The sequence below is a fragment of the Callithrix jacchus genome, chromosome 6, assembly GCF_049354715.1.
Source record: "Callithrix jacchus isolate 240 chromosome 6, calJac240_pri, whole genome shotgun sequence".
Classification (NCBI taxonomy): domain Eukaryota; kingdom Metazoa; phylum Chordata; class Mammalia; order Primates; family Cebidae; genus Callithrix; species Callithrix jacchus.
Window position 1 is genome coordinate 161,171,568 of NC_133507.1, and position 20,498 is coordinate 161,192,065.

At 47.5% G+C, this 20,498-nt stretch overlaps 1 protein-coding gene and 1 pseudogene across 1 annotated transcript in view; one reads left to right on the forward strand and one right to left on the reverse strand.

Annotated features, from left to right (window-relative positions):
• LOC118154718 (uncharacterized) overlaps positions 1 to 20,498 on the forward strand; it is a 200,839-nt gene that overhangs the window by 171,069 nt on the left and 9,272 nt on the right. The gene's annotated exons all lie outside the window — the stretch shown is intronic.
• LOC118154844 (U4 spliceosomal RNA) lies at positions 15,446 to 15,569 on the reverse strand (annotated as a pseudogene).

Here is a 20,498-nt window from a genome sequence, read left to right on the forward strand (position 1 = left end):
ATATCTCAATACTAACGTCGAATGTAAATGGCCTAAATGCTCCAGAATCTACAAGGAACTCAAACAAATTAGAAAAAAAAATCCCTTCAAAAATGGGCTAAGAACATGAATGGACAATTCTCAAAAAGATGTACATAAATGACCTACAGACATATGAAAAAATGCTCAGCATCACTAATGATCAGAAAAGTGCATCTCAAAACCACAATGTGATACCATTTTACTCCCACAAGAATGGCCATCATAAAAAAAATAACAGATGTTGGCACGAATGCAGCGAAAAGGGAGCACATCTACACTGCGCATTGGAAGGTGACCAAGTACAGCTGCTATGGAAAACAACGTGGTGGTTCCTTAAACAACTGAAAGGAGAACTACCATTTGATCCAGCAATTCCACTACTACCTATCTGGAAAGAAAGAAGTCATTATATTAAAAAGATACATGCACATACATATTTATAGCAGCACAATTTGTAACTGCAAAAATGTGGAACCAGCCCAAATGCCCATCAGTCAACAAGTGGATAAAGAAACTGTGGGGCCGGGCGTGGTGGCTCACGCCTGTAATCCCAGCACTTTGGGAGGCTGAGGCGGGTGGATCATGAGGTCAAGAGATCAAGACCATCCTGGTCAACATGGTGAAACCCCATCTCTACTAAAAATACAAAAAATTAGCTGGGCATGGTGGCACGTGCCTGTAATCCCAGCTACTCAGGAGGCTGAGGCAGGAGAATTGCCTGAACCCAGGAGGCAGAGGTTGCGGTGAGCCGAGATCGCGCCATTGCACTCCAGCCTGGGTAACAAGAGCGAAACTCCATCTCAAAAAAAAAAAAAAAAAAAGAAACTGTGGTATATATACACAATTGAATACTACTCAGCCATAAAAAGGAATGAATTAACGGCATTTGCAGCAACCTTGATGGGATTGAAGACTTTTTTTTTTTTTTTGAGATGGAGTTTCACTCTTGTTGCCCAGGCTGGAGTGCAATGGCACAATCTCAGCTCACTGCAACCTCCATCTCCCAGATTCAAGTGATTCTTCTGCCTCCGCCTCCCAAGTAGTGGGGATTATAGTCATGCACCACCATGCCTGGCTAATTCTGTATTTTCAATAGAGATGAGGTTTCACCATGTTGGCCAGATTGGTCTCAAACTCCTGACCTCAGGTGATCCACTCACCTCGGCCTCGCAAGATGCTGAGATTACAGACATAAGCCACCATGCCGAGCCCAGGAGACTATTATTCTAAGTGAAGTAACTCAGGAACAGAAAGCCAAGCATCATATGTTCTCACTCATAAGTGGGAGCTAAGCTATGGGGATGCAAAGGCATACATAAGATACAGTGGAGTTTAGGTACTAAGGGGAAAGGGATGGGAAGTGGGTGAAGACACAAGACTATGAATTGGGTTCATTGTATCATTCAGATAGTGGGTGCAGCAAAAGCTCACAAATCACCAGTGAAGAACTTACTCATGTAACTAAACACCACCTGTTCCCCAAAAACTTATGGGGCTTTATAATTGCAGACTGATAGATTTACATAGCACCGTTACAGCACTGGGGTATTCTGAGTATGATTATGAATATATTTATAGAAGTGAGTTTTGTGCTTTCAAGTTTTTTCAAAATAGTAATTATTATCCTTTTGTTTCCAGTTATAGCATTGTCTTAAGCATTTCTTTTAAGGCCAGTCTAGTGGTGATAAATTTTCTGAGCTTTTGCTTGTCTGAGAAGGTCTTTATATCTCCTGCATTCCTAAAGGATAGCTTTGCTGGATATAGTATTTTTGTCTGACAGGCTTTTTTCTCTGTCTTTCAGCATTTTGAATGTCTCATTCTCTCCTGCCCTGAAAGGTTTCCAGTAAAGAATCTTGATAATCTTAAAAGGATTCCCTTATAAGTGACTTGATGCTTTTCTCTTGTGGCTTTTACAATTCTCTGTCTTTAACTTTAGAGAGTTTGATTATCATATTGTGACCAAATTGCAGATGATGGGCTCAGGTCACTTCCTGATAGGATGTGTTCTTCCAGGCCCATGGTCTTCATTCACCCAAGAATGGGGGAGAGGACCCCACTGGGAGCAGTGAGATTGTTTAAGTAAATATTGGAACCCAAAGAGTTTTGCAGAAAGTGATTTATTTAGGCAGAGAGAGAGGAAAGGGAGAAAGAAATAGAGAGAGAGAGACAGAGAGACAAAGAGAGACAGAGAGAGAGAGAGAGATAGCTCCCACACTGTGGTGAGAGGGGATCTAGAAATGGAGTCTGCCCAGATGTGGGAAAAGGGGACTTTTAACCTGGGTGTTATTCCTGCCCCATTCAAGTTTTCTGTCCTATGAAACGAGTTTCTTTAAACTTCCGACGGAGTGATTGATCTTTGATTTCTGACGTCTGATTTATTGTTTGGCCCATAGTCCTCCCATAGCTTCTGCAGGCTTTTCTAAACAAAGGGAGCTCACCTGGGCAGTCTATCTTCCTGTGTGCATCAAAGTTAAGCAAAGACTTCTAAGCTCCCAGATGGAGAGGTAGATGGAGGTGCTGGGAAGTCCATGCCTCTTTGTGGACCCAAAAAGAGAATACGTCCCCCCAATATGCCTCTGAGAGAGTCATTTTGGGCTGAATTTTTGAATCTAGATGTCCATATACCTCCCGATATGTGAGAAGTTTTTAGCTATTATTTTGTTAAATAAATTTTCTGTACCTTTCTTCATTCTTTTTCTCTGACATTCTTATAACATGAATATGTGTTTGCTTAATTTTTGTTTCATGAGTCCTGTAGGCTTTCTTCATTCTTTTTTATTCTTACTTATTTGTGTTCCCTCTGACTCGATTGTTTCAAATGCCTGGTTTTTCAGTTCAGAAATTCTTTCATCTTCTTGATCTGGTCTCTTGTTGAAAATCCCAATCATATTTTTAATTTTGTTTATTGAATTATTCAGCTCCAAGATTTTTATTTGGTTATTTTTATGTTATCTTTATTTTTGTTGAATTTCGCATTCCAATCATGAAATCGTAAAAACTATTTTATTAATTTGTCTGTGTTCCCTTGTATCTCACTGAGTTTTGTTAGAATCATTATTTTACATTCTTTTTAACCATTTCACAATTGTCCTTATCTTTGGAGTCTGTTTCTACATTGATATTTGTGCATCTGGTGGAATGGTCATTTTTTTTTTATGGAGTAGGTTTCATAGGAAAAGCCATTTTCCTATAGATGTGTCCTAGGTCATTGGCTTTGGTTCTGGGTGGACTCAGCGGTGTAGTCTTCGTATTGTTTCTTCAGGTGTAATCTTCATCATCAAGGTCTGAGTACCTCAGTGGCATAGGTTATGGGAGTTTGTGATGGTAGTGGTGTGGTTTTGCTGGGGGAGGGTGTGGAGCCGGTTGTTGGGCTCGGCACATGTAGGTATGGAGGGCCAAAAAGCTGTTCATTGGGTTATCTGGAAGCAAGGAAAGTTGACTGCCACCAGCTGAGTTAAATGCCAAACTCAGGCATACATGAGCATGGCTGGCCAGCAACTATGTATGTACTGCCTCTTTAGGGAAACGGGGCTGCTGGTGGACTGGATACTGGGCCAGGTACATGTGGATGCAGTAGGGCTGGGTGGCTTTTCAGCAAGCTACCCATCAGGGCAAGGTCACCACAGGACTGGCTGTTGGTCTATGCACAGACATGCATAACCTCAGAGGGATGACTGGCTAGGCATTTCAGGTGCACGTAGGTGAGGGGGCCAGTCTGCTGTTAGATGGCTGCCCCACTGTGCAGACCCACATGCTCCCTATGGGGGAGGTGGGGGGATGGTGTGCCACACGGGTTCAGATGCTGGGGTCTCGGTCGTTCTGTCTGGGCTAGGATCTGGGCAGTTGGGGTCAAGATGCCGCAGGCACCTATGTGAATGTGGTAGAATGACAGCAGGGCCTGAAGGATGGGCACGGTTGCTTGCAACTCACCCCCGGGACAGGGCACACCCTGTTAGTGGGTTCACTTTCAAAATGGTGTTGAGTTGTAGCAGCTTAGGTAACAGGGTAGGGGCCACCTGTGCAGGCCCCTACTCAGGAAATACAGCTATAAAAAGTCCCAGATACTCTCCAAACTGCATTTGGGGCCTATGAGGACTGGGAGCCCTTCCTGGGAAGGATGGCTGCTGTTTGTGACAGCAATGGGGATGGCTGTGCATCCTCTTTTCACATAAGAAGAAATCTGCCCTGACTCTGAGCCAGTCCCGGGTGGGGGCACAGCATGGCAGACGCGGGATGCCTTGCTCTCGTCTACGGTGCTATCCTGGGCTTCCGTGCTGCACAGACTGCACCATGCCCCTGGTGCTCTCCGGTGGACCTCCTCAGTTACGCTGGATGAAATACATACAGTGGCTTATTTTTTGCTTTGGTAATTTTTGTGTCTGTCATAGGACAGGGGATGCTGCAGGTAACTCTGGTCAGCCATCTTGCTGACATCCTCTGAAAAATCTTTTTTTTTTTTTTCCTATTACATTTTTGGAATTTCGATTAGGTTTGCATTGGTTTTATAAGTTAATTTAGGGTGAACTGATACGTCTATGACAAGGAGTCTTTCCCTCCTATGACATGGCATCGTCCTCAATTTTTCCTGTCCTATTGTCTGTCAGCAAAACGGTATGACTTTCTCCATAAAGCAATTCTCAGACATATTTCTGAGGACATATTTGTGTAGGGATTTGGAACACAATCTTTTTGTATTATAATTTTTTAATTGATGTCTACTGGTGCATGGGCAAGATTTGGATTTTCACACAGAAAGCTCATGTCAGCTACACCACGGAACTCAGATTAATTTCATACTTGGTAAACCATTAGCACAAATGCTTTTGAAAAATACAATCCGATTGGGAATCCTAGTAGCAAAATAGATAAAAGTGTCAAGCAGGTCTCTCATGCTGCCTTACTTCTTTACCATCCTCCCGAGGAACAGGGCACTCCTTGCTGGCCCAGCTCCTTCCAGCTCACTGTGAGGATGAGAATCCTGCAGCCTTCTCCCCCAGTCAGGCAGAGCCTGGTTCCACCTAAAGAGAGCTTGGGACCTCAGCACCTGCAGATCGGAGGCCCTCCTGCTCCAATCCACCATCACGCAGGGGAGGGAAGGGAGTCCTGGGGAAGTCACGTGCCTTCCCCATGTTGCCCAGCAGTATAACCCAGAGCTTTGGTTTCCGGGCATGACACAAGCTTGCCTTCCAGGATGGTCTCATTTATAGGCATCCCTGTCAACCAGGAACAATCTGTTCAGAAAAGTTACTTTTTTCTTTTTTTACTACTTCTTGGTCCTGAAAATTAATGCTGTCTCTTTTCTGATTTTTACCTCAGGCTTGTCTTCATCTAAGAATCAGTCCAGAGCTACATTCCCAGCTGTCTATCAGTGTAGTCTGATTTTTCCCTTGAAGAAAGAGGTCCTTTTGCAAATGTTGTTCTTTGATCCTATGATAATTTTACCATTTTCCATGACTACGTGTCCCCCGTTCTGAACAGGCTTTGGGTGGCAAGGGGGATCTTAGGTTCCCTTGACAACCGAAGCTCACACTGATGCCATTGAGTTTGATGTGAACCACGTTGGTACCCAAGCTGCATATCCTGCTGTGGCAGGCTCACAGCTGGCTCTGTTTCTCTTGTCTTAGAAAGGAAATTGGCAAAGGCTGACTGCTTTATCCCAGTGTCCATGAAAGGCGTTTATTCCCAGATTTCCACTGCCCTTGTGTTTTGTTATCAGACCTGAGGCCATTTCTCCACCCCTTCTGCTGACTGGCCTGTGAGCTGGGACCTCTCCAAGGTACAGGTGCATCCAGTATTAGGGAAGCCAGGCATGTGTGTGTGTGCACCTTGCACAGGTACCCATGGTGCTAGGCAATGCCTCTGCACTGACCCACATTAGTCCAGGTCTACACGTATCTCTCTGCAGAGAGTTCCAGGAGAGTGGGGTGAATCCCACATTCATTACTGACCCCAGAGCCTTGAAGCTCATCTGCAGTGTCAAACTCCTTTACATGCCCCCCCTATGTGTAGCCCCTCGCTTTGCTGTGTCTCTGAGGGAAAACGCAGGCTCCCATGGGGGCAGCTGAGCCTGCTCTATCCCCTTCAGCTCATCCAGAACTGAACCCTGAGCCTCGCTCTGGGTGGACTCAGGAACATTCATAGTAATGGAGCACCAACATCAGCATGACCCACTGTTGGGAACAAAACCCGGTGCTGCAAAGAAAAATGGACGCTGAGACAAAGGATCTCTCAGCAAGGCAAATTAATTTCTGCAGAAAGAGTGCTGCTCGCAGTGGAGCGATGGCAAGAGCACCCTACATAAAGGAGGGAAGGAGTTTTTGTTTCTAACGCAGCTGGTCCCTGCTACTGTGTCCTGTCCAACTGGCTGGAGTTGGACCACACAATTTAAGCTGAGCCCGGCTGGCTAACTTGAACAGTGCAGGAATGCAGTTGTACCCACGGAGAGTGCAGTTCCAGGGGATGGAGCCACTGAGATGGGAGGGGCAATCTATGGAGTCAGTAGCAGATGTGGTATGTGGTCTCTATAGACAAGGACTGGTGGGAATTTTGTTTAGCAGGACAGGGGGTACAGAGAGGAAGGAAGTCCTGCCTTGAAAGCAGAGAACGAAGAGCCAGGACACTGAGCAAGTTGACGCTTTGAAGAGGAACTCTTTACATCTCACACCCACCTCCTGGGCCTCAGCAGAGGGGCCATGCCAGCTGCAGCATCTCCACCTTTCACAAAAGATGCTTTTACAGAAATGCTGATGGAGATTAGGTCAGAGACCCAGACTCAGCTCACAGCAGACAGGCAAAGAGGACAGGAACTGATCCCTGGGTCTACAGCTCACGAAGGAGATGAGGCCAGGAGGGGGTGAGGCAACCCAACCCCATGTCATACCAGCTCCTGCCAGTGTGGCAAGGGTGGGAGGCACCTGTCCCTTATGCACTGACTGCCTGGATCACAGGTGGTCCTGTTGCCGGTCCTTGCATATTAGAGCCCTGGGGCTGACATAAGAAAGTCCCATAAACTGCGCATCTCACATAATAGAAATGTGTTGCCTCACAGAGCTGGAGGTGCCACAGGCAGGGCTGTCCTTCTGAGGCTGTCAGGAAGACTCTTACCAGTCCCTGTCCTAGCTTCTGGCAGTTTCCTGGTCCCTTTTGGCATTCCTGGCTTATGAACACATCACCCAGGATTCTGCCTTTATCATTACATGGCATTCACCCTGTGTGTATAGCTCTGTGTCCAAATGTTTCTTTTTTTTTTTTTTTTTGAGAAGGAGTTTCGCTCTTGTTACCCAGGCTGGAGTGCAATGGCGCGATCTCGGCTCACCGCAACCTCTGCCTCCTGTGTTCAGGCAATTCTCCTGCCTCAGCCTCCTGAGTAGCTGGGATTACAGGCACGCACCACCATGCCCAGCTAATTTTTTGTATTTTTTTGAGTAGAGACAGGGTTTCACCATGTTGACCAGGATGGTCTTGATCTCTTGACCTCATGATCCACCTGCCTCGGCCTCTCAAAGTGCTGGGATTACAAGCTTGAGCCACTGCGCCCGGCTCAAATGTTTTTTTCCATGAGATCATGAACACATCACCCAGAATTCTGCCTTTATCTTTACACGGCATTCACCCTGTGTGTATAGCTCTGTGTCCAAATGTTTCTTTCCATGAGATCATTAGTCATATTAGATGAGGGAGCACCCTAATGACCTCATCTCAACTTTGTGAAATTGTCAGAATCCAAATGGAGTCACTTGTGTGAAGCCCTGACAAATGGATGTGGGCAGGACACGAAGGGAGCGTTCTCATGCACGTATGCCTGAAGACAAGAACAGTCAAAAATACTCTGCAGAAAACACAGCCTTGAACAAAGGCCACTGCAACCACACAGAGAAAAATCTTCTGAAAGGACATCTGGCCAACAACTCCTGCCCACCCTTGTTATTGATCCTTGGAGCCATGGATAATTGTTTTAAAACAGCGAAACCTCCTCATTCTTCCTCTCTGAAAACACCCACCATGTTCCTATTGCAATACTTACTCCTGAATAAATATCATTTTCGTTTAGAGATCCTCTCTGCCTGACAACTCGATCATCTGCAAAGATTCTATTTCCAAAAAAGGTCACATTCACAGATACCAGAGGTCAGGACATATAAATCTGGGGAAAAGGGAAACAATTTAAACCACGATGGGCTATAAAATGGGGATGGCTGTTTGGGATCACAGGTGTCATTCCACCCTAGTGCTGAGAGCTGGGTGGACACAGGCTGAGTCTCCACAGGGCTGGCTCTTCCCATGACTGGCCCTATATGCCAGGAGGTGGTGTGACCTGGACCCCGGCCTGCAGTTCTAGAGCGCCCACCCTGTGGTTTCAGGAGCCCAGGAGCCTCAGGCTGGTCCCAGCCCTTGTTGGCTGGATTTCCTGCGTCACTGAAGCCGGGGGATTTCCTGACACTCTGTGGTCAGCTCCAGTTTTCATGCTCACGACCTTGCAGTTAAGGAGGAAAGAGGAAAGTCCAGCTTCTCACCTTCTCCATTCATGTACCGTGTCGTTGACGTAACATGAGACGTTGGTTTCGTCTAGTTACTGCATGAGGACTGAGACATCTCACTTTCGGTTCTCGCTACTCCCTAGCCAATCCTGTGTGCTCCAAGATCCAGGATCACTGCAAAGGAAGAGGAGCCAAGGTTCATGCCTGAGTGGAAGGGCTTAGCTCCAGGCAAGGAAGGAGAGCCCTAGGGTGGCTTGAGTTGGGAGCCCAGCCAAGAGCACCGTGGCCTTGAACAAGTGAAGCTTTCTGCATGCAGGGGTCATAGAGGTGGGCAGGGCCAAGACAAGGATGTGAACCGGGAGGTTTGCACTGTGCAGAATGGGCAGGGCAGCTGGTGAAAAGAGTGGCAGGGGCCAGTTGTAAATTACCCTTCTAACGTCCACCCGTCATGTTCCAGAGGAGGATGGGATACCAGAGAGAGGAACTGACTTTCTGGGGCATAAAGCCAGGTCGGGCTAGGGCCCAACCAGAAGCAGTTCTACCATGGAGTCTCATGGCACACAGAGGCCAGCACCTACTCATCTTACTCAGTAGCTGGTCAAAGGCATCACCTCCAGGGGCATCTCTTCTGAAGGGCCTCACCTCCAGGGACACCAACTCCAGTGGGGAGATACCTTCAGGGACCTCAACTCCGATGGGGAGCATCATCTCCAAGGGGACATTATCTCCAATGATCACCACCTCCAGCATCATCACCTCCAGGGGGACGCCACCTACAAGGAACACCACTTCCAGGGGACAGCACCTCCAAGGGGACATCATCTCCAGGGGACAGCACCCAGAATCATCTCCAAGGAACAACACCTCTGGTGGACATCACCCCCAGTGGACAGCACCTGCAGTGGACAGCACCCCCAGTGGACAGCACCCGCAGTGGACAGCACCCCCAGTGGACATCACCCCCAGTGGACAGCACCTGCAGTGGACAGCACCCCCAGTGGACAGCACCTCCAGTGGACAGCACTTGCAGTAAACAGCGCCTCTGGCAGGGGACATCATGTGTAGTGAACATCACCTCCAGGGGAACATCATCTCTAAGGAACACCACCTCCAGGGGAACATCATCTCTAAGGAACACCACATCCAGGGAGAATCATCTCCAAGGAATATCACTTCCAGGGACATCAACTCCAGGATGACATCACCTTCAGAGCCATCAACTCCAAGGGGGCATCACTCCAGAGGGACATCATCACCAAAGGACATCATCTCCATGGGACATCAACCAGGCAGAAAACACGTCCATGAAACACCACTTCCATGGACGTCAAGCCCAGGGAAGATCACTTCCGGGGACATCCACTCCGGGGGAGCCATCACTTCTAGGGTGCATCAACTCCAACAGGACATCACCTTTGTAGGTATATCACCCACAGGGAGCATCGCCTCCAGGGGATATCAACTCTGAGAGATGGGGGGCGTCACCTCCAGGAGTCATCACCTCCTGGAATGTCACCTCCAGATCATTAACTTGGGTGGCAGGGAGTCATCACTTCCAGGGGTCTTGCTAGGGTCATTGCACCTGACACAGACCAGGTGCTGCAATCCTCTGCAACATTTGGGCAAAATGTCCCTTTTCCTTCCAATGTCAGTAACTATCTCATATTTCACTTCTTATAAGTACACTTAGTCTTACAATAAAACTGTACTATTGTTCTTGACCCTGAATACTGCTCCTTTCGTATCCTTTGAAAGTTCCATCCTCTCTGTAAGAAATGTGTATGCAGAGCTGGGTAAATGGGAAGGAGGATGGACCGGTTCCCTGCCTTTCACAGGTGGTTCTGTTTGGTTCCCTCTCTGTGTCCCAGCACCTCCTCCCGCTGCTTCTCCCTGGCACTTTTCTCGCTCCCTGAGTCCTTTCATTTCCCCATCTGTTTCCTCTGCCTTGCATCTCCCCCTGTAATCCCAGTTGACAAGCCTCTTTCAGCATCAGCAGCAGGAGCGGTGAATGTGCCTTTGTTTGCCTTTCTTGAATCGTAACCGAGGAGACATCTGGACACAGCTGGAGAGAGTAAATGATGGATGCTCTTGTCAGTGCTGATAGGGAGAAAACAAGGGGGAGAGTAATGAACTCAGCTCTTCTGTCTCCCCATCAAAATTGGCTCCCTGTAAACCTGCATGGTGTGGTATGCCTCAGACTGACCCAAGAAAGGAACGTCAGGATGAATCCCGCGGAAAGGAAGGATATTTCCCTGCCTGTCTCTGCACCCCCACCCTTGGAGGTGCCTCCGTGCACCGTGTCCTAGGATGTGAGTCGATGCTGAGGTTTACAATGCACGGCTACATGACGACCCACCTCAAGTGACCACGACCAGAGCAAGCACAGTCTTTGGAAGCACGTACTGAGCTCAAGCACTCCAGTGTGGAAGGGATTAGTTCGGCACGTAGTTAGGGTTTGATGGTGGAGAAGAGACAGCGGACACAGAGGTTGTTCTGGAAGGAGGTCAGCGCATTGCTGGTGGTGCCCGCGGCTCTCGCCTCCCGACAGTTGTTCCGCAACCCCATTTCTTGTTCCCTCCCAGAGATGGCCCATTGGGTCAGGAGGGAGGAACAGATCCCAATACTTAGGGAGAGTAGGTTGTTCTGGTAATTTCAGCTGATCAACGATAACGCTTTATAGACGATCTTGAAAATCTGAATCCGCGGTATCACACTCATCCTCCAGCCTTCCTTGTGCGAGGGTTGGGCCTATGACACCGACATCCTTATGCCAAAAAAGACCGAGGCAGTGAACTACAGGAAGACTTCTGGCAAAGATATTTCCTCCTAATAAAAATGATGGATGCGAGGGGAGAGTTCCCAGTGCTATTTTTCTCCCTTTGTTTGGATGTGGAATGGAGACGTGATTCCTAGACCACTGTGGTGTGGGCATAAGGCTGACAGTTTTCATAGCAGAAGAAAGATAAAGAGACAGAGCCTGATGGCACTACTGAGCTGAAAGAAGAATCCCGAGACCACTTAACTTCGGAATTCTTGTCAACGATAAATATCCTGAGAATTCAAATCATGTCGGTGGATTTCCTGTTACTTGAAGGTGTAAAGATCCTAAGTGATGCGTCCTTTATAAAATAAATTTCCACACATCAAGTACTACCAGTGACAAAGAACGGTACCATCAGAGGTCTGTGGGAAGCCAGAACTCCATCTGGCAATACCAAGGCAAACTCTGCATTTCCCCTGCGAAAGAAGTGACACAGAAAATCAGCTAAGACAGAAGATTTTAAAAAGATGCAAAGTTTCCTTAGCATAATGCAAAAAGAATTATGAATTCCCACTGAAAATCACCTGCCACACAAACACCCAGGAAAATCCCAAACCGAATGATGAAAGAAAACCCAAATATGCCAACAGTGAAATGACACGGGCATCAGAGTCATCTGACAAAGTGCTCTAAAGCGGCCATTACGGATATATTCAACAAGCACATACAAGTATGCTTGAATAACTAAAAAATAGTTTTGGAAAACAGAATATAAAGTCCCAGCAATAAAATATGAGATCCAAAAGTGGGGTGTGGTGGCTCACACCTGTAATCCCAGCACTTTGGGAGGCCGAGGCCGGTGGATCACGAGATCAAGAGATCAAGACCATCCAGGTCAACATGGTGAAACCCCATCTCTACTAAAAATACAAAAAATTAGCTGGGCATGGTGGTGCGTGCCTGTAATCCCAGCTACTCAGGAGGCTGAGGCAGGAGAATTGCCTGAACCCAGTAGGTGGAGGTTGCAGTGAGTCGAGATCGCGCCATTGCACTCCAGCCTGGGTAACAAGAGCTAAACTCCGTCTCAAAAAAAAAAAAAAAAGGAAAATGAGATCCAAAAGCTGGGTGTTGTGGCTCACGCCTGTAACTCTAGCGCTTCGAGAGGCTGTGGCCCACACATCACTTGAGCTCTGTAGTTTGACGCCATTCTGGACAACACGATGTAACCCCATCTGTACAAAAATACAAAAATCAGCTGAATATGGCGGCACAGGCCTGTAGTCCCAGCTACCTGGGGATGCTGAGGCAGGAGGATTGCTTGAACCCAAGGGGTCAAGGCTGCAGTGAGCTTAGATCATGCCACTGAACCCCAGCCTGGGTGACGAAGCGAGGCCATGTCTCAAAAAACAAAATTTTTTTAAAATAACCAAATGAAAATTTTAGAACTTAAAAACATAAAATAACTAAAATGTTACAAAAATAAGTAGATATACCCAATAGAAAATTGGAGGAGACAGGAAGGAAAAATAAATTAACTAGAAGATAGGATAATAGTAATTACCTAATCCGAACAACAGGAAAAAGAATGGAATAAAAAAATTAGTAGACCCTCAAGGACCTATGAGACTATAACTAAAGATCTAACGTTTGTGCCACTGAAGTCCCCAGAAAGGGAGGACGAAGATGGTGGGACTAAAAAAGGTACTTGAAGAAATAGTTCCCCAGATTTCCTAACTTAGCAAAAGATGGCACTATACAGTCAGGAGGCTGAAATCATGCCAAAATGAATACACTCAAAATAATTCAAACAAAGACACATCACAGCCAAATTTATAAACTCAAGACAAAGAAAAAGATGTTCAAGTTTATAGACAGAATAAAAGTATCGCCTATAGGAGAAAACAATTCAAGGGAATTCGTCATCAGAAACCATGAGGACCAAAAAAAAAAGAAAGAGAGAGAGAGAGAGAGAGAGAGACAAAACATTTTTATATACTGAAAGAAAAGAACTACCAATCTAGAGTCCTGTATTTGGTAAAAGTAACCTACAGAGATGAAAGGGAAATCAAGGCATCACAGAAGAAGGGCCAACGAGAGAACGTACCAGCAGCAGATGCATCTAAAAGAACAACTAAACTGAATTTTCTAAACGGAAACAAAAACAAGAGAAGGGAATGTGGAGATCAAGAATGAAGAACGAATAGACAAGCAAAATAAAAAATGGGAGTAAATACATCAGACTCTCTTTTTCGTCTTGAGCTTTCTAAATTATGCTTGGCAATTTGAGAAAAAGATTCTAAATCTCTGTTATGGTTCTAAATGGATCCAGACAGAATACTTCAGGAAACTACATTGTAAGTGAGAGGTTAAAGTGTTTTAAAGAGAGATGAGGCTTCTCTGTTTCCTGGAAATGATGACAGTAGATTGTAACATTATGTATACATAATGTAATGCCCAAAGCATCCTCTAAAAAAGCTATACAAAAAGTTACACTTAAAAACACTACAGATAAATCAAAATTGAATACTAAAAATGTTTAAGTAACCCATGGAAATACAAGAAAAAGAAAACAGAGAAGCAAATCAGGACAGAAAACAAAAATGGAAATCATAGCCTTCACATATCAATTATTACATTAAATGTAAATGGTCTCAATACAGAACTTGAAAGAATGGTTAAAAAGCCATGACCCAACTATAAGAGGACTATAAAAATGTACATTTATATAGTAATATAGAAAAGTTGAAAATAAAATAATAAAAACCATGTATCGTCTAAACATTCACGAAAGGTAAGGAGGAGCAACTACATAAATTTTAAAGTGGACTTTACAGCAAACAAACGTCAAAAGACAGAGAGGGAGAGACATCAACAACGATAAAAGGTCGGGTCGGGCGCGGGGGCTCACGCCTGTAATCCCAGCACTTTGGGAGGCCGAGGCGGGTGGATCACAAGGTCAAGAGATCGAGACCATCCTGGTCAACATGGTGAAACCCCGTCTCTACTAAAAATACAAAAAATTAGCTGGGCATGGTGGCGCGTGCCTGTAATCCCAGCTACTCAGGAGGCTGAGGCAGAATTGCCTGAACCCAGGAGGCGGAGGTTGCGGTGAGCCGAGATCGCGCCATTGCACTCCAGCCTGGGTAACAAGAGCGAAACTCCGTCTCAAAAAAAAATAATAATAATAAAATAAGATGTAACTGATATTTGCAGAACGCTCCACTCAGCCACAGCAGAACACACTTGCTTTGCAGGTGCCCAAGGGTCACACAGTAAGAACAGACTATATCCTGTGCCACAAAACACATCCCACCAGAAGTAAGAGAATTGATCATGGAGAACGGTTCTCTTACCACAGTGGCAGGAAACTAAAGACCAGAAGAAACACAAAGTTAACAGGAAACTCTCCGAATAATTGAAAACCAAACAGCACGCACACTCAAAAATAGTTCATAGGTCCAAAAGGGAGTCTCGGGGGAAATATTAAAATATATATATTTTGAAGGAAATAAAGCTGAAAATGCAACATATCACAATTGCTGTGACGGAGCCATGGCCGTGGCAGAGGGGAGCTCATGCTGCTGAATGCATCCATTAGAAAGGAAGCGAAGTGTTCAATTAAAGCCTAACCTCCCCTGAGGAACCTGCAAAACTAAACCCAATAAAACAGGAAGAAAGAAAACAATGAAGACATAAATTCAGTCAAATTGAAAACAGAAAAGCGGAGAGAAAATCAAAGAGCTGTCTGGAGAGAGGGAGCTTAGATGAGCCTCCGGGAAGACTGCCTGCCGCGTACAGAAGAAAGGCTCCCCAAGGTGTTCCTTCCTCATTCCCAAAGCCCATGAATATACTGCTTTACGCGGAAGGGGAATTGGGTTTGCTGATGGAATTAAGGTTGCCGACAGACGGCAGTATCTGGGATCATCCAGGTGGGTCCAATGCAATCATTAAGTGTCCTCGCAGCTGGAAGAGGAAATCAGAAGAGTCAGCCAGTGAAGTGCATTGTGAGAAAGAGGTAGCCTGAGGTTGCTGGTTTTGAAGATGGGAGGAGGGCAGCATGATGCACGCAATACGGGGACTTCCAGAAGCTGGAAAATCGAGGCGACACGCTCCCCCAGAACATCTAAAGAGAAGTCCACCCTGCTGACACTGTGATCTTAGCCCAGTGAGGTGCAGGGTAGGTTTCTGACCTACGTCACTGTGATATAATAAATGTGTGGGGTTTCTTTTCTTTATTATTTTATTTTTTTTAGCAATAATCACGCCTCGGATGAACCTCATGGGCTACGATGCTGCCCCTGCACAAAGCTATGTGTGGGGTTTCTTAAAGTCGCTAAGTTTGTGGTCACTTGTCATAGTAGAAAACGGAAAACATATTCTGCAATTATACATGCGATGGAAAAAAGTGTATAGAAAATGTTATCGGCTGGTAAGTTGAATCTACACAAATGAGTAAAAAATAGCGACTATTGGGAAATTATTTAATAATTTTTTTCTTAAATATCTTTATAATGCAATTGACAATTTAGAGAAGAAAATAATGATAGAGTGTGGGGTTTATGATGCAAGTGGAAGTAAGGTGAAGGACGATGACGGCACAGAAGATGACACGGAGGAGTGGGAACGTTCTGTAAGAATCAGTGTGTGCGTAAACTGGCACGATGCTTATCTGAAAGTAGAATGCGGCCATTTAAACAGTTTAGATAAACCCTAGAGCAACTACTGAACAGCCAGTTAACTCAAATGAAAGCAAAACAAAGAGCGGAAAAGGGAAAGAAGACGAAAAACAAATGACATAAAGTACGACGGTCACGTAACACAGGCCTCAGCAGGCTCCGCTTAGTGCTGCTGTTGGATGGGACCAGGTTCACCTACATCCACGGGTGCTGGCAACGGACAGTATTCCAGGTCATATTTGCCATCAGTGCATTCCGCGATTTCAACCTGTCTCCCTTGCTAATAACTGGTTTTTTGTTTGTTTGTTTCTTGAGGCCATGAACATTTTCTTTTCTTTTTCTTTCTTTTTTTTCTATTTTTTGAGATGGAGTCTCATCTCCGTCACCCAGGCTGGAGTTCAGTGGCTCAATCTCGGCTCACTGCAACCTCCACCTCCCAGGTTCAAGTGATTTTCCTGCCTCAGCCTCCTGAGTAGCTGGAATTACAGGTGTACGTCACCACGCCCAGATAATTCTTGTATTTTTAGTAGAGACACGGTTTCTCCGTGTTGGCCAGGCTCATCTCGAACTCCTGAACTTAGGTGATCCACCCGCCTCGGCCTCCCAAAGTGCTGGGATTACAGGCGTGAGCCACACTCCCAGCCAAAGATTTCTTACTCACCTTACACACCAGGCAAAGAGAAAAGGCTCAATAAACACTGACTGGAAATCAAACAAATATGGGGAGAAGGAAGATAAACCCAGGAAAAGTGACACACCTTAGAAATCAACTCTGTTTGGAAAAAACGTATTAAACATGGTAAGAAAAGAGAAATAAAATCCCGTTAGCTTTTAAGTAAAAAACTTCACTCAACAGCTAATGAAAGAAACTGGAAAGAGGTTTTGCGGGCGGAGCGTGGTGGCTCAGCCTGTAATCCCAGCACTGTGGGAGGCCGAGGCGGGTGGATCACGAGGTCAGCAGATCAAGACCATCCTGGTCAACATGGTGAAACCCCGTCTCTACTAAAGATACAAAAAATTAGCTGGGCATGGTGGCGCGTGCCTGTAATCCCAGCTACTCAGGAGGCTGAGGCAGGAGAATTGCCTGAACCCAGGAGGTGGAGGTTGTGGTGAGCTGAGATCGCGCCATTGCACTCCAGCCTGGGTAACAAGAGCGAAACGCCATCTCAAAAAAAAAAAAAAAAAAAAAGAGAGGTTTTGCAAGGCTCCTCGGACCTGATCCAGCCCCCTGGTGGCCTGGCTGAGCCTTCGTACCGCTGCTCCTGGGCTGGAACCTGAGGGAACGTAGCCTCAGCCCAGAGGTGGCCCCAAGGGGAGCAGCACAAAGGCCATCTGTGCCAAGTGCAGGGTAAGGGCAAGAGGATTGAAGACCATGTCCTCGCCCTGCTCCGGAGGCGGGCACACGGGGCGAGGAGCCAGTGCTGCGGCCACGGAGGGTGTGGGGTGCTCAGAGGAAGAGGCCTGAGGGGCAGGCCGAGGTCTAGAAGATAAGATGAGACCCAGAGCGCTTTGAGGACTTCCCAGGGTCACCTAGGGAAGAGCCAAGACCCTCTCCTCTGCGGTCTCCTGCCTCTTCCTTAAGTGAGCTTCCCTGGGTCCTCCCATATTCATAAGTTGAAACCCAACCTCAAGGTGATGGTGTTGGGGGGAGGGGCCTCAGGAGGTGGTGGGATCAGGGTGAAGCCCCCCTGCTGGGATGGACTCTGCAGAGCCGGCTTACTGTCTTCCCACCATGTGGGAATGATGGCACCAGAGTCAAAGCCCCAAACCTGACCAAGCTGGCAGCCTGACCTTGGACTTCCAGCCACCAGGCTGATAAATGAATGCCTGGTGTTCTCATTGTCATGGCGGTCAAAGGTCATGGCGGATGGGGCTGACTGGGACCTCCAGCTCTGGCACACAGCCTCACCCGGGACACCTGTCACTCAGATGGAGAATCCTGGACACGCAGCCTCACCCGGGACACCTGTCACTCAGATGGAGAAGCCTGGACATGCAGCCTCACCCGGGACACCTGTCACTCAGATGGAGAATCCTGGACATGCAGCCTCACCTGGGACACCTGTCACTCCAGTGGAGAATCCTGGACATGCAGCCTCACCCGGGACACCTGTCACTCAGATGGAGAATCCTGGACATGCAGCCTCACCCGGGACACCTGTCACTCAGATGGAGAATCCTGGACATGCAGCCTCACCTGGGACACCTGTCACTCCAGTGGAGAATCCTGGACATGCAGCCTCACCTGGGACACCTGTCACTCAGATGGAGAATCCTGGACATGCAGCCTCACCTGGGACACCTGTCACTCAGATGGAGAAGCCTGGACATGCAGCCTCACCTGGGACACCTGTCACTCAGATGGAGAATCCTGGACATGCAGCCTCACCTGGGACACCTGTCACTCAGATGGAGAAGCCTGGACATGCAGCCTCACCTGGGACACCTGTCACTCCAGTGGAGAATCCTGGACATGCAGCCTCACCTGGGACACCTGTCACTCAGATGGAGAATCCTGGACATGCAGCCTCACCTGGGACACCTGTCACTCAGATGGAGAATCCTGGACATGCAGCCTCACCTGGGACACCTGTCACTCAGATGGAGAATCCTGGACACGCAGCCTCACCTGGGACACCTGTCACTCAGATGGAGAATCCTGGACACACAGCCTCACCTGGGACACCTGTCACTCCAGTGGAGAATCCTGAATATGCAGCCTCACCTGGGACACCTGTCACTCCAGTGGAGAATCCTGAATATGCAGCCTCACCTGGGACACCTGTCACTCCAGTGGAGAATCCTGAATATGCAGCCTCACCCGGGACACCTGTCACTCAGATGGAGAATCCTGGACACGCAGCCTCACCCGGGACACCTGTCACTCGGATGGAGAATCCTGGACACACAGCCTCACCTGGGACACCTGTCACTCAGATGGAGAATCCTGGACACACAACCTCACCTGGGACACCTGTCACTCCAGTGGAGAATCCTGGACACGCAACCTCACCTGGGACACCTGTCACTCCAGTGGAGAATCCTGGACATGCAGCCTCACCTGGGACACCTGTCACTCAGATGGAGAATCCTGGACACGCAGCCTCACCTGGGACACCCGTCACTCAGACGGAGGAGCCTGGACACACAACCTCACCCGGGACACCTGTCACTCAGATGGAGAATCCTGGACACGCAGCCTCACCTGGGACACCTGTCACTCAGATGGAGAATCCTGGACATGCAGCCTCACCCGGGACACCTGTCACTCGGATGGAGAATCCTGGACATGCAGCCTCACCCGGGACACCTGTCACTCGGATGGAGAATCCTGGACATGCAGCCTCACCCGGGACACCTGTCACTCGGATGGAGAATCCTGGACATGCAGCCTCACCCGGGACACCTGTCACTCGGATGGAGAATCCTGGACATGCAGCCTCACCCGGGACACCTGTCACTCGGATGGAGAATCCTGGACATGCAGCCTCACCCGGGACACCTGTCACTCGGACGGAGAATCCTGGACATGCAACCTCACCTGGGACATCTGTCACTCGAACGGAGAATCCTGGAGTTGCATCTTTCCCTCACATCTCAGATCCAATCTGCCCAGAATCCTGCCGCCTTGCCCTCACCGTGCTTACCTGACGCTCACCTGGAGGGATGACTTGGTCCAGCCAGCCCCTGCCTCCTGCCCATCACACCCCAGGCACAGACCTGAGCCCCAGGAGCAGCCTGGCTTTCAGCCACGCAGTCTCCAGGCCCCTCTCCCTCAGAACCCACTCAGCTCTCACAGGGGCACCCCACATCTTGAACTAAGCAGAGCCTCACCCTTCCATCCTTTCTTAACAGACATCCCGGGGGGCAGCTGTTGGGAATAAGACTCTGGCCTTTCCCCGATTCCAGAAGAAGAGGAAGACACCGTCCACGAGTCTTCCCCTCAAAGAATGTTTCTAGCTAGAACCTCCTCCATTGGGGAGCAGAGAAATGCGTCTCAGCAAAGGCGAGTCACGTTCAAGTGACCCAACCTTCCAGCAAGCCCACTTCTGAAGATCCAGAACCATGGCAAGATGCTCTACTCTATAACTGTTATTTTCCTCTTGCATTAGTATTATTATTATTTGAAATAGGGTCTTGCTCTGCCTCCCAGATAGGAGCACAGTGGCACAGTCACAGCTCACCACAGCCTTTGACTTCCTGGGCTCCAGCAGTTCTCCCACCTTCGCCTCCTGAGTAGCTGGGACAACAGGTGCGCAACACTGTACACAGATAATTTTTAAACATGTTTTTGTAGAGATAAGGTCTTTCTATGTTGCCCAGGCTGGTCTCAAACTTGTGGGTTCAAGAGATCCTCTCATCTCAGCCTCCCAAAGTGCTGGGATTATAGGAAGGAGCCACTGTGGCACCCGGCCTGGTTTTTTTTTTTTTTTCCTTTTTAGTTTTATTGCTATTAAGTGATTATTCAATGGCTAAAGGGGAAGCTGCTTATATTATAATTCCCAGATGATGTTCTACAGCCTCAGAGTATCTAAATAATTCATGTGAGTTACTTACATTTCA